The following is a 15,702-nucleotide window of genomic DNA, read 5'->3' on the forward strand; positions in this document are numbered from 1 at the left end:
GGAAAGTTAAAGTCACCCATTACAACAACCCTACTGCTTTCACACTTTTCCAAAATCTGTCGACCTATGCTTTCTACAATCTCCCTGCTGCTATTGGGGGGCCTGTAGTAAACCCCTAACGAGGTGACTACTCCCTTGCTGTTCCTAATTTCCACTTGATTACCCTCCACCATCCGACTGTACCCCATATATCCAACAAACTCCTCACCACCCTGGATGCATGAGCCCAACCATAAAACTGCTCTTCCCACCCTTGCTGGCACCCAGCTGCTGCACCCCCTTTTCCTCCCTCCCACTTCCCCAAAAACCAACCACAATCACTTGCCTATTCACAGATCCCCTCATTTACTGAAGGATGGACCTTTAGAAAAGCTTGGCTGAATAGGGAAACCATTGTTGTGGGAAAGGACCACTGGCCTTCCTTTGGAGGGGCTGTATTGACAATATGTGAGATACAGACACACTGCCAGATTTGCACCTTGGAAAGTTCTTTTCCATGGGTGCTCTTTCATTTATTGCCATCTACTGGCAAAAGATGGACAGTACAAAAGGTAGTGTTTTTGAGGGTGTTTAATTTTGAGAAGTTTCACAGTTCCACACTGTAACATCTTTTGCTTAAAATCTGATTTTATGAACAATATTGACATTCGCTCACTATCTGTTTACATTACTGTTTAACGTAATTAAATTTGTAAGTTTTTTTTAAAATAAAATGACTTAGTAAATGAAGCACTCATAAATAACATGGTAATGATTTAATTGTGCAAGTGTATACCAATTGAGTTACAGCCATAAGTTATCTGGACAGTACGATATTTGATACTTTCGCAGGAATACAACAATCAAATTGAAGACTTCTACATTAAATTATAAGAACAGTGCTTCAAACGTTTGATCTTAGCAATTTTACACTTTCTTTTTTTGTTGCTACATTTTTAAATGGCCTCCTCCAATTTAAGATGCTGCTGTCATAAATCCGCAGTCTTGGACTCCTCAACTGTTAGCAAATAGTTTCTACTAATTGACTCCAAACCTGTTCTTCATGATATCTGTAAAATATGACTGTTTCGTCTTGTGACATTCTAAATTCTGAGGAATGGAATCCAGCATCGTTGATACTGGAAATCTGAAATTAAGAAAACGGAAAATGCTAGGAATACTGTGCAAATCTGATGGCATCAGATGGGGGGAGAACCAGTCAATGAGCTGAATCTTACAATATTTGGGCTATATGCCCATCTTGTTGTGTTTCACAGAGCACTTCTCTCCATGCTGTTCCTGCGCTCAGCTTATTAATCATCTATCTCAGATTGAGGGCACTTCAAATCAGATGCTAATCCAATTCTACCACTTGCTGATTCTACCACTGGCACTGGGGAGGTGATGGCCGAGTGCTGTTTTTGCTGGGCTGTTAATCTGGGGATTTGGGTTCGAATCCCGCCACAGCAGATGGGGAAATTTTGAATTCAATAAAATATTTAGAATTAAGAATGTAGTGATGACAGTGAATCCATTGTCAATTTTTGGAAAAAACCCATCCGGTTCACTAATGCCCTTTTATAGAAGGAAACTGCCAACCTTACTCACTCTGGCCTACATGTGACTCCAGACCCGCAGCAATGTGCTTGACTCTGAACTATAATAGCTACTGGTGAGAATACATTACTGGTTAGCCCCAATTATTGTGACCAGTTCTGACGATAACGCTGAACACAGGATCTCAAGGTTTTGATGATAACATATATGAGATTTATGAGAAAATAACCAAGATCAGGATCTTCAGTTGGATGGAGAAACTAGAGAAGCTGTAATTGCCCTTTCTGGAGGGGAAGGTTAAAGGGAAATGTAGAAAATTAATGAAAGCTTTTGAATGAGTAAATATGGAGAAACTGTTTTGTGTATCACCAGAGTATGCACATTAAGACACTATATTGCAAAAAATTGCAGGGATTTTTATTTCCAGTAGTCTGCTTTGATCTGCAAAGTGAGGAGTCTGGACCCTGAATGCTGTCTGAAGTATGGAAGAGAAGCACAGGCCAGGATGAACTGCAGCAGCAAGTGTGGGCAGCCCAAAGAGTTCAACCTGCAGCCTTGGTTGAGACGTCCAGAGAGCTCAAACTCTGTCAGTTTGAGACGCCCTTAGTTGCAGATACCGTTTTTCACTTTGGATGAACAAGTAATCAGGCTTTTTATTTAATGGGAGCCAGCCATGAGTGCCCCAAGCCTGCTGGCCTTTAACGGTCATCAGTGTACGTCCAATCCACTTGCGGCCCTAAGCCCAAGTCATAAAATTGCTTCTGTAGGTAGAAGAGAATAGCTTAGGATTGTTAACTGTTGCCCTGCCGAATGCAAAGCGTACCTGCTTCACAGACATGACGTGGCTAATTCAAGGAGTCGAGCTCCATAGTTTGTATACCTGGAGTATTGGACAATTGTTGTTGAATGATTTATATTCGATGTGACTGATAGATTTGATGCTAGCCAAAGACAGGGATTTTCTGTGAGAACTTGCATGCTTTCTGTGTGCTTCAGTCTGCATTACAGTAGGACTTTTTAGGCAGAGCTGGGGAATGGGATTTAATGTGTAGCTCTTTCAGTTGCCAGCACAGAGATGATGGCCAAATGGTCGCCTCTGTGCTACACGGCTCTGGGAACTGACTACAGAAAACTGTTGTGATGTGTGCAGTTAAATGTGGCTTCAAATTGCAATGTTTCACATCCTTGCTATCGACATAATGTACGTTTATTTTCAGTTTAAACTAATCATAATATTGTGTGCAATGCTTGCCTTGTCTCCATTACCATTTGTCGCTTGTTTTCGACTAGAAGTTCAACCAAGTGACCTTTATTGTAAAACCAATAAACCTGCAAGTTAAATGACATTATCCTGGAGCAGATATAGCAGTGAGTTTTTAAGACTATTTAAAAATTAATTTCCCAGTTAGTCATTATTTTAATCTGCCAATCAAACACAACAGTTTGTCAGCACAGCTAAAATCCTCACTGTATAGTAGTGCTCAGCGGTTTAATTTCTTTGCTTTCAAGGATCTCATATATTACGGCAAACAGTATGATCTCCAAAATCTCTAATATAGAAATGTAAATTATCAGTACATCACAGGCAGAGACAAAAGTAGAAAGGTTGCCTGATGATAAATGTCACTGACAAAAGCTCTGCTGCAAATGTCATTAAGCCAAGTTCTGAACATCTTTTATGCTGCTGCTTAGTTATTGGTTGTCATTAGAGTGTTTTGAACCATTGGGACTTTCCTGCTTTCTTCAAGTGACCTAGATTATATTTATCAGAAATTTTATGATGAATTTTGAGGAATCAGTTAGCTCAGTTGGCAAGACTTATGTATAATTATGAAAATGGCATCAGTTCAATCCCTATAGCAGCTGTGATAATTTAGAGAGACTTTTGCTTCCTTACCTTGCCACATATGTCCAGAGTGGAGTCCCTCAAGTTTTTCTCTTTAACCAATTCTCACCCTTGAAAGGAGAGAGATATCTGAGCTGCATTGAGTACTATGCATTGTCCTTTCTTCGTCAGTAATGACTTCTGAGGCCTTCATTTCTTTTTTGGCTATGTCCGAATTGAATTGCTCTAAAATGAACAACAAAGAACTGCAGATACTAAATATCAGAAACAAAAACAAAAGTTGCTGGAAAGGGTGCTGCCAGACCTGTTGAGCTTTTTCCAACAATTTCTGATTTTGTTTCCGAGTGGTGTCGAGTGCTTTGAAGGGTTTATTGCCATGAGGCCGAGCAAATGTTCTCACCTGTCTTGCCACTCGCCGCCTGCGTGTGCCTCACATCTCAACTTAGGGCGGCATACTGGCTCAGTGGTCAGCACCACTGGCTCACAGTGCCAGGGATCCAGGTTCAATGCCAAATTCCATCCTCCAGCAACTGTCTGTGTGGAGTTTGCACATTCTCCCCACGGCTGTATGGGTTTCCTCCGGGTCCTTCAGTTTCCTCCCACAGTCCGAGAATGTGCAGGTTAGATGGATTGGCCATGGGAAATGCAGGGTTACAGGTACAGCAATGGGATGCTCTTCAGAGGGGCAGTGTGGACTCGATGGGCTGAAATGGTATGTTTCTACACAGTAGGGGCTCTAGAGTTCTATTCTATGATAGCTGACATCGCTCAATCCATGCAATGAAGTTGCCGCCGTTGTAGGTTCCTATATGCCCTTGAGACGTTGGTGTTGAACTGCGTTGTTGAATCACTGCGTGCCTGGGATTGTTGTCATAATGCTGTTAAAGGAGATTTTCAGTACTAATATACAGAATCGAACTGAAAGTAGCCTTTTTTTTTTAATCTTTGAGTGTGATTTGCCTTTCAGTACAATCATCATTGTGTATGTGATTCAAATTCCACATTCTGAGCTACCCTGATAATCTTTGATCCCTTTGTTTAACAAGAACCTATCCATCTCTGCCCTGAAAGTATCAAGTGACCCAGCCTCCACTGCCTTCTGAAGCAGAGAACTCTTAAATTTCAATGCTCTGACAGGGAAAAAAAAAACTCCTTGTCTTTGTCTTTGTGTTAAAGGGTTTGCCTGTCATTTTAATACCGTGGCCTTTTGTTTTTAGAGTGAGAAAAGAATCAAATAAAGAAATTAATTGAGGAACTCGGGGCTGGCAGCATCTGTGGAGAGACAGCATTTAACATTTCAAGTTCGGTAACCCTTAGAACTGGAAGCAGCCCCAGGTTGACTCCTTTGCACAAGAAAGCACCTTTTCTATGTCTACCATATGAAGACCATTCTGAACCTTCAATACTTCAATCAAATCACCCCTCGCTGTTGTGAATCCCAGTAGAAACAAGCCCAATCTGTCCAATCACTCCCCATGAGACAACTTATTCATTCCAGGTATCAATCGAGGAAATGTCTTCTGAGCTGCTGTCAATGTACTTGTATCCTTCCTTAAATAAGGGAACCAAAACTCCACTATGTTTGAGATGTGGACCACTCAATCCCATGTATAACTAAAGTGTTGCAATCTTTTTTTGTATTTTCAATTCCTCCCTTAATAAAGGGTAGCATTCCATTAGCCCTCTAATCACGTTGTGTACATATTCCCACGTTGTGACTCCTGGAACACATAGGTCCCTCTGTACCTCAGAATTCTGCAGCCATTCTCCATTTAAATAATACTCTGCTTTTTTTGTTCTTCCTGCTAAATTGAACAACTTCACATTTTTCACACATTATGCTCCATCTGCCTGTTTTTTTTCCCCCTCACTAACAACGTATCTGTATGGTCTTTCTCCTTGTCATCTTCATAACGCACTTTTCCTACTTATCTTTTACCATCTGCAAATTTAATCACTATGCCTTCAATCCTCTTTAATTTAGTCAGTGATATAAATTGTAAAAAGTTGAGAGCCTGAGGGAGATCCCCGTGGTAACCTCCTATTCGATGAACTCAGCTTTTGTGCTGTTACCTTTTTCCTGTGGAATTTTGTGAAGTGTCCATGGGCTCCCCTTTATCCTAATTGCATGTTATTCCTTCAAAGAATTTGAATAGATCAGTTAAGTGCATTTTCCCTTTCTCAAAACCATGCTAACTCTTCTCAATTACAATGATTTTGATTTTGTTCATTGCCCCATTACCTCCTTTAGTGATCAATTCTAATAGCACCCCCAAGATGACTGCCCAGCTAACTGACCTTAACTTCCCGATTTCTGCCTCCCTCCCCTCTTAAATAGAGGAGCTGTATCTGCTACTTTCCTGCCTCAATGAAACATTTTTCAGAATCTCGTGTATTTTGGAAAATTAATGTAAGCGCATTTACAACCTTATTAGCCACCGCTTTTAAGATCCTAGGATGGAAACGCCATCAGTTTGTACCACTTTCCTGGTGTTCAGAATCTCCGCTGTCATGCCCATGTAGTTGCCCTTATTTAAATTTAAATGCACCAGTCTTAGGGCTGTTCTTCTCCCTTTCAAACTGGATATAAAATCAAATCTCATTATGATCACTACCTCATAGACGTGCCTTTTACCGTGGGATTATTAATAATTCCTGTCACATTGCAAGCTACCAAGTTGAGTATATCTTTCTCTCTGGTCACTCACAGAAAGTGTTCTACTCTTAACAAAATCATTCATAATCAGTGAGGCCATGTTTGTATATCTGATTTCACCAGCTTCTATCTAGTTTAAAATCATCCATGATTATTATCTCCCTTTATCATGAACACTTAAAATTTCTAGTTGTATATTTCTTCCTTCCACTCCTTTCGTGGTTACTACTCAGGGACCCTGCAGATCACTCCATTAATGACTTCTTTCCCCACTATTCCTCATCTCCATCCAGACTAATTCTACATTCTGATCTCCTGAACCAAGATCATCTCCACCAATTGGATCAATTATCTGACTGGCCACTCATCTTCACACACAAGTATGCTTTTTTACTTGAGTTTGGTGCTTTCTTACCTTATTTAGTTAAACGCAGAAGGTGGTTCCACCCTTTAGAAAATTTCTCTTTAGTAAGAATGAAAGTATTCTGAAATACTCCCTTTAATGGCTGCCACTGAATCTCTTGAGTTACAGCATTCTAGCTGAGTGAACAATTGGTGACATGGTTCCAAATTAAGAAGGTATGCGACATGGAGGAGAGTGTGCAGGTGGCAGTGCTCTCATGCAGCTGCTGACCCTGTCCTTTTTGGTGAAGGTGGTTACAGATTTGGAAGATGTTGTCAAAGGAACCTTGGGAGTTGCTGCAATGCAGTTGAAGATTGTATGTGTTGCCGCCACTCACGAAGGGTCCTTAGCATCAGTGTGAACAGAGTGATTGTTCACAGTGGTAGATTGGCACCCAATCAAAAGACCTGCTTTGCCCTGCATTGTACTGCGCTTCTTGAGTGTTGCTAAGAGTTGTATTCATCCAGTCAAATGGCAAGTATCCCATCACAATCCGGATTTGGTGCATTTAGAGAGACCGAGATTTGAGACACAGGAGGTGAGTTTTTCAGCAGTAACTGCTGAGTAGCCCTGGTGGAATAGTTATGACTGAGCAAGTGCTGTACGATTGCACTGTTGAGGACCCCTTCCATCACTTTGCGAATTGAACTAATTAAGTGTGATTTGTTTTTACATTAATAATTTAGTGGTAACCTATTATTTTGCAGTTTATAATTTACTGGCTCTGATTATTATACAATGAACTTTTTCTTCAGGATGCTGCATGCTGCAAAGCTGAACAATCAAAAGAGTGGAGGTGGGAGTGGGGGCAGACATGAAGCTACCCTTTACCACCAGACTAAGCAGATCTGTAATGGATGATTCGTTTAAGTTCATTCACTACTTGCCAACCTAGTGGAGGTCAGAGGCATTTATTAATAACCATAAGAAGTAAGCATACAAGATAACGATTAATAACCATATACTTAAGAGTACAGCAGTGCAAGTTCACCAACATTACTTAGCCAAACATGTTAACAGCTTTCGAGGAGGGTTGACCAGCTCTCATTCATTTATACGCTATTGCTCCTGACACACTGGCGGTTCTACATTTTTCACAATATGCCTCATGCATATTTTAATTAATTAGCTTTTCTCCCACATTAATAACTGCCGCTTTTCCAGAAAAACTCCCAGTCGAATGGAACCATTTATAGAGTCAGGAACAAAGGCTGTCCACAGTGGACATAATCACTTGTCTAACACATATATGCGACCTTGTTCTGGGAGAACAGATGAGATCACTAAAAAGACAGAGCGAAGCATAGCAGGATCTGATTGCAGGGCATTTTGCTATAACGCATGTTTCTTCAGTGCGAATTGGCTTTAGTGCGATTGAAGAATTGAGACCACTATCTGTAGAATGTGATACCAGTATTGGCTATAATGTGATTCTGGCACATTCCACGTGTTTAAATGGTGTGGCTATTGCATGATTTTCTTATAACATGAGGTCACACGAGAATGAACTATTGCATGTTATCAGTTCAGCATCTCTGTCCAATAACTTCCAATTCCAACAGACTAACTGAATATTACTAAAGTACACAGGTACAAAGCTGAAAATAATCATAAAATACTAACCCTTTTCCTCCTGACATGGTTCAGTTTTCCATTCTATTGAATTTAATGGAACTTGGTTGTGGGACTCGTACACGGGTCCAAGATGCATTCAGGCTCAGATGAGCAAAAGGGAAACGATGTATTTTTATTATTTAATATTGATGTGGCCCATCGATAAAGGCATAAAGATGAATAACCACTGCAACTCTGATAAAGCCTCCCAGTTTGTGCCACTCCACACAATACAAGAGCCTGAGATGTGACTATATTGGCACAGCCAACCACTGAATATACATGAGATAACAAGGTGTAGAGCTGGATGAACACAGTAGGCCAAGCAGCACCAGGGGAGCAGGAAGGATGACATTTCGGGCCTAGACCCTTTATTTTCTGAAGAAAGGTCTCGGCCTGAAACACCAGCCTTTTTACTCCTCTGATGCTGTTTGGCCTGCTGTGTTCGTCCAGCTCTGCACCTTGTTATCTCACAGTCTCCAGCCTCTGCAGTTCCTAATATCACTGAATACACATGTTGGGTGGCCTCCCTTTGACTCTACCTATTCAAGGGTGGGAAGCCAGAAGTAGAAGTCATCAAAAACCCTGATCGTGCAGTAAATCCTCCTGTTAACCTTTGTTCAAAATTCACAAATATCATTTCTGTCAGAAAAAAACTAAGTTCGGTAAATTGTCCTTTATTGATATCACTTCCTCTGTTAGAAGTTTGAAGTGTTAGTTTTTATGAACTGTTGCTGTGTGTTTGGGATTATTCTGTTATCTTCATGTATGAACCAAGTGGTGGCCTTTTGGTTGTTTGTTCATGAGATTTAGATATTGCTGACTAGTCCAGAATTTTATCTCCATCAGTAATTGTACAAAAATCGGTTGAGAGTCAACAACATTGTGGATCTGGTGTCACATTTAGGCACGTCAAGTCAGGATGATGGATTTTGCTCCCTAAGCACAGTAGAGAACCAGATGGGTTTGTCTCACCATTTACACTGGCTACATAGTCACCATTAGGTTGGCTTTAAATTGCACATTTCCTTACTGAATGCAAATTTCACCATTTGCCATGGATCTTGAATGCCTTTTCCTGTGAGGTAACTCATTCCATTCTCTACACTTGTCACTTTGTGCATGGACGTGTTTATAATTGACTGATAGGAACTGTCCACACACTCTGAACATTTGAGAGACCTCTGCACCCCAAGTTCTTAAGAATGTGAATTAATTTGCGGGTAAAATGTAAGTTATGGGTAAGTAACAAAGAAATTGTGCTTTTGATTGAACTGACATTTTAAACTTTGTCTTTATGTAAAATAATTGCAAACCAGTTTTCAGTAAACTGTCGGTTCTATGTAGGTGACCAGTGGGTGTTAATTTGTTCTGGTATATTTCAGGGCTGACTAACCAATTGAAACAATTCAGCAATAAAATGATGTAATTTCATAAGGTGTGACTGTAGAGTGCAGTAAGAGTAACAACTTCTAAAATGTGATTTGAGAGTGTAAATTAGAACAGAGGAAACTTACCAACTTAGCTGATATTCTGCTTCAAACTTATTTTTAATATTAATGCCTAATAAATAACTATAATGGAGCACTAGAAGGGGTTATGATATGTTATAGCTACAAAATATTGGAAGTTTGAGCATCAGATGCTGACTTGGGCAGACAATGTGTGTGGAAGAAGTCTCCAAATAACAGTCCACAAGCTCAAAGTCTCCGAACTTCTGAAGAAAATGGGAGCTCTTCAACACATGAGAGAGAAAGCAATTTCTGAAGTGATGACAGCGATGGATGATTGAGGGTGAGTGAGGAAAGAGAGTAAAGAATATGAATTTCATAGAATTACAAAAATCTTATTTATGTCTGGCTGTGCTACCTCCATTGAGACTTATTAAATGAATGCCTTAGTACAGAACAGCATTCTTCTTCTGTTGTGCTGTAATTTCAATTCAAACATTGGTGCAGAGCATTTGAATGTCAATCCAATTTGACTATATCATTGCTCTTCAGATTTAAGGTGAGAGGAGAGAGATTGAAAAAAGGCGTGGGTAATTTTTTTTACACAGGGTGATTCACATGTGGAATGAACTTCCTGAGAAAGTGGTGAATGTGCATACAATTGCAATGTTTAAAAGACATTTGGATAAGAATATGAATAGGAAAGGTTTGAAGGGATATAGGGCAGGAGCAGGCAAGTGGGACTAGTTTAGTTTGGGATTATGTTTGACATGGACTGGTTGGACTGAAGGTTTTGTTTCTGTGTTGTAGGACTCTGAGTATGCTATTGTCAAATCGTCTTGTTTTGGCTGTAGTGTCACATTTTGCAACACTACTACTGTGTGATATTACAAAATGATACTGATTGAGCTACTACTATCTACTAGCTGGTATTATACTGATACTTCAGTTTAGTAGGCCTGTGTTATCCCGAGTATTTTACGTTCGTGCGATGAGGTAAAATCGTCTGTATAACCGGGTTACTTACATACCCTTCAATATGGATTTAAAAACATTCTGTGGGTAATAAGTCAACACAGAACATGACTATGTTGTTTGTTTCTGCTCAGTTTGTTACACATTTGAGAGGAACATGGAGTCTGTGTGTAAAAAGCATAACTTACCTGAGTGATATGGCGTAGCTTGATAATCCTTATTATATCGAACATTATTGCAGTGACAATAATGAAAGTTTTTTGCTGTATTCTAGATAGTAAGTCACTAGTGTCGCTGCCTGTAATATAATACACTTCGCATTTGGATAAGCATATGGACGTACATGGAATAGTGTAGGTTAGATGGGCTTCAGATTGGTATGTCAGGTCGGCACAACATCGAGGGCCGAAGGGTCTGTACTGTGCTGTAATGTTTTATGTTCTGTGTTCATTTTCCCTGAATGGGAGTTTTTGGTCTTCAAAGGGCAGTAAAGTTAATAGCTGCTGATACTGACAGCATGCCATTTTCCAGTACTAATTACAATCTGCATGAATTAAGCTTCAAAAATTGACAACAGCATTGTTCAGAACAATATTAGAAATCTGAGAAAACGGTGCAAGTAAAGTTCCTATTTTTTTGAGGTCCTGTTAACCCACCCATTGGTATTGTAGCAAATGATACCTATGGAAACTGACACCCAAAATGAATATTAACTGATTGTTACATGACACTGCCCACAGTTAGTTTCATGGCATTCTATCTGTAATGCATTAGTAATATAGTATGTAACTAGAAGATCTCTTAATGCTGTTTCTCATGTTGGAAGGGAAGTGCAAATCTGCAGACACAAAGTAAGTCTCAGGAACAATATACTGGCAGCTACAAAATATACATTTTTGTCCAAAATAATGACTCGTTATATTCCCCCCAAGATTTGTTTCCCAGGATAGCAAATGAGTAGCAAGATACTTTCATTGAAAGACAAGACATACTTTAGTTTTATGATTCAGGTAAACTTTGGAAGTTTGGTCATTGCATACCCTATCTAAATAGCACAATCCATGTCAGAACCAAGATAACAAAGTGTGAAGCTGGATGAACACAGCACGCCAAGCAGCATCTCAGGAGCACAAAAGCTGACGTTTCGGGCCTAGACCCTTCATCAGAGAGGGGGATGGGGAGAGGATTCTGAAATAAATAGGGAGCGAGGGGGAGGCGGACTGAAGATGGATAGAGGAGAAGATAGGTGGAGAGGAGTGTATGGGTGGGGAGGTGGGGAGGGGATAGTCAGTCCGGGGAGGAAGGACAGGTCAAGGTGGCGGGATGAGGTTGGTAGGTGGGAAATGGAGGTGTGGCTTGAGGTGGGAGGAGGGGATAGGTGAGAAGAAGAACAGGTTAGGGAGGCGGGGACGAGCTGGGCTGGTTTTGGGATGCAGTGGGGGGAGGGGACGAGCTGGGCTGGTTTTGGGATGCGGTGGGGGAGGGGGAGATTTTGAAGCTTGTGAAGTCCACATTGATACCATTGGGCTGCAGGGTTCCCAAGCGGAATATGAGTTGCTGTTCCCGCAACCTTCGGGTGACATCATTGTGGCACTGCAGGAGGCCCATGATGGACATGTCCTCCAAGGAATGGGAGGGGGAGTTAAAATGATTCGCGACTGGGAGGTGCAGTTGTTTATTGCGAACCGAGCGGAGGTGTTCTGCAAAGCGGTCCCCAAGCCTCCGCTTGGATTCCCCAATGTAGAGGAAGCCACACTGGGTACAGTGGATACAGTATACTACATTGGCAGATGTGCAGGTAAACATCTGCTTAATATGGAAGGTCATCTTGGGGCCTGGGATAGGGGTGAGGGAGGTGGTTTGGGGGCAGGTGTAGCACTTCCTGCGGTTGCAGGGGAATGTGCCAGGTGTGGTGGGGTTGGAGGGGAGTGTGGAGTGGACAAGGGAGTCACTGAGAGAGTGGTCGCTCCGGAAAGCAGACAAGGGTGGGGATGGAAAAATGTCTTGGGTGGTGGGGTCGGATTGTAGATGGCGGAAGTGTCGGAAGATGATGCGTTGTATCCGGAGGTTGATGTGAGGACGAGGGGAATTCTCTTAGGGCGGTTGTGGCAGGGGTGGGTGTGAGGGATGTGTTGCGGGAAATGCGAGAGACACAGTCAAGGGCGTTCTCGACCACTGCGGTGTGGAAGTTGCGACCCTTGAAGAACGCGGACATCTGGGATGTGCGGGAGTGGAATGCCTCATCCTGGGACCAGATGCGGCGGAGGGAATAGGGGATGGATCGCTGATGTGATTGTCTGTCTGGTGCTGCAATTCCGTGCAATGTCTCACTGGCTGAAATTGGCTTGGTAGGGAGGATCACAATACCAGAGCACTCCAAAATCTGCCCGACACTATTTTTGGTCAAAATGTCATGAGGTCTTTTAAATTTACAAAATTTTAACAAGAAAGAAATAATGATATCCATCCATCAATTAAAATCCAATTAAAAGCACTTGTTTCCAAAAGCATAATTACTCAAAATACATACGAAATATGGCTATTTTAGATAAATGGAAAGATGCAAAGAAGGATGCAGAATTCAAAGAGAAAGTGACCTTGTTACAATGATAGTAAACATATGATTAATGCACATAGCTAAAACCTAACCATGTACTACTGCAGCAAAATTGCATCAATTGTCATACCAAAACTGCAGGCACATTTCCCCATATCATCATGGTTCCAAACAAGACTGCCTTAAACTGTTGAGCTGTGTGAGTAGGGATGAACTGGCTGACCTTCTTTCTTCACCACCTCGCCACTTGCGAGGATCTTTGCATCCTCGCTCTCCACTGGAGTCGTACCTGAGGACTGGAGAGAGGCAAATGTAATTCCTCTCTTCAAGAAAGGAAATAGGGAAGTCCCCAGCAATTACAGACCAGTAAGTTTCACGTCTGTCGTCTGCAAGGTGTTAGAAAGGATTCTGAGGGATAGGACTTATGACCATCTGGAAGAGCATGGCTTGATCAAATGCAGTCATGCCTCACAAACCTTATCGAGTTCTTTGAGGATGTGACTAGAAAAGTTGATGAGGGTCGAGCTGTGGATGTGGTGTATATGGACTTCAGTAAGGCATTTGATAAGGTTCCCCTTGGTAGGCTCATTCAGAAGGTCAGGAGGAATGGGATACAGGGGAACTTAGCTGTCTGGATACAGAATTGGCTGGCCAACAGAAGGCAGCGAGTGGTAGTAGAAGGAAAATATTCTGCCTGGAAGTCAGTGGTGAGTGGTGTTCCACAGGGCTCTGTTCTTGGGCCTCTACTGTTTGTAATTTTTATTAATGACTTGGATGAGGGGATTGAAGGATGGGTCAGCAAGTTGCAGACGACACAAAGGTTGGAGGTGTTGTTGACAGTATAGAGGGCTGTTGTAGGTTGCAGCGGGACATTGACAGGATGCAGAGATGGGCTGAGAGGTGGCAGATGGAGTTCAACCTGGATAAATGCGAGGTGATGCGTTTTGGAAGGTCGAATTTGAAAGCTGAGTACAGGATTAAGGATAGGATTCTTGGCAGTGTGGAGGAACAGAGGGATCTTGGTGTGCAGATACATAGATCCCTTAAAATGGCCACCCAAGTGGACAGGGTTGTTAAGAAAGCATGTGGTGTTTTGGCTTTCATTAACAGGGGGATTGAGTTTAAGAGAGAGAGATCTAGTTGCAGCTGTATAAAACTTTGGTTAGACCGCACTTGGAATACTGCGTCCAGTTCTGGTCGCCCTATTATAGGAAAGGTGTGGATGCTTTGGAGACGGTTCAGAGGAGGTTGACTAGGATGCTGCCTGGACTGGAGGGCTTATCTTATGAAGAGAGGTTGACTGAGCTTGGACTTTTTTCATTGGAGAAAAGGAGGAGGAGAAGGGACCTAATTGAGGTATACAAGATAATGAGAGGCATAGATAGAGTTGCTAGCCAGAGACTATTTCCCAGGGCAGAAATGGCTAACACGAGGGGTCATAGTTTTAAGCTGGATGGAGGGAAGTATAGAGGGGATGTCAGAGGCGGGTTCTTTACACAGAGAGTTGTGAGAGCATGGAATGCATTGCCAGCAGCAGTTGTGGAAGCAAGGTCATTGGGGTCATTTAAGAGACTGCTGGACATGCATATGGTCACAGAAATTTGAGGGTGCATACATGAGGATCAATGGTCGGCACAACATCGTGGGCTGAAGGGCCTGTTCTCTGCTGTACTGTTCTATGTTCTATGTTCTATGTTCACCAATTACTCGGTGGGTTGCAATGAGGTTATCTTAGAAAGGCTTCCCTTCTTAATACCTCTCCCCAGCTGACTGAACTTATGACTTGAATAGAAATCAATTTAGCCAGGCTTTCTTAAATAAAACCTGTAAGCTTATTATTTACAACATGCATAACTTATACACATAGATTAGAAATAAGAGAGGATTCAAAAAAGAGAGGTTTTTATATTTGGTTATATGGATCAAACTCTGAAGCGCCTCTCTGCTGCTCAAAGCAGCTCAATGAGTGAGGAAAGGCTCCTTGCCTTTGTGTAGTATGAGAAATCTTAGCGTGGCCCACACATGACACTTTTAAAGCCTCCTGTGATTACTTCTGTTTCACAGAGATGACTGTGATCACTTTGTAATGACCATCGACATGGTCAGGAATTGAATTCCACTTAGTTGGTCACTGCAGGCATTCAACATGCAGAATTCTATGATTATAGATGTATTAGCACCTGATTAATGCAGTAGCCGGGTGGAGGGCTTTATAATGCCAACATGTAGTGCCCATTTGCTGATAATAGCATGCTGTACCCTTTTCCAGGTGTGGCCTCAGCTATTTTTCATTTCGAATGTATATTTCTGAATTGGATGAGTGTGAAAGGCAAAGCAGGATGTGGAGTGACTTGTGGGCTCAGCCCATCAATCTTTGCCCCATCCAGAGCTATTTCTTCCATTTTTCCTTGAACTCTCTCTCGACTCTGTCGATCCTGATCTTCTATAAATTCCCACTCAATTCTTCCTGTTAATTCTTCATCTCCCCAAATTACCCCACCATTGTCATGTGCCACTTTTTACCCCACCAGTGCTGAAGAGAGGGTGATGGCGAACTTTGACCTCCTGCTTCCCAACCATAGTAACCCATGACTTCCACTGGACTACTGTAACTCATCGTTACAAGTTGAGTTGCCTGCTGTCATAATTATTATCCTCTCTGCA

General features: G+C 41.8%; 1 protein-coding gene across 4 annotated transcripts in view; it reads left to right on the forward strand.

Annotated features, from left to right (window-relative positions):
• The window catches only part of si:ch211-51h4.2 (uncharacterized), a 299,094-nt gene that overhangs the window by 225,710 nt on the left and 57,682 nt on the right, over positions 1–15,702 (forward strand). The window lies entirely within an intron of this gene.

This window comes from Stegostoma tigrinum, chromosome 14, assembly GCF_030684315.1.
Source record: "Stegostoma tigrinum isolate sSteTig4 chromosome 14, sSteTig4.hap1, whole genome shotgun sequence".
NCBI classification, from domain to species: domain Eukaryota; kingdom Metazoa; phylum Chordata; class Chondrichthyes; order Orectolobiformes; family Stegostomatidae; genus Stegostoma; species Stegostoma tigrinum.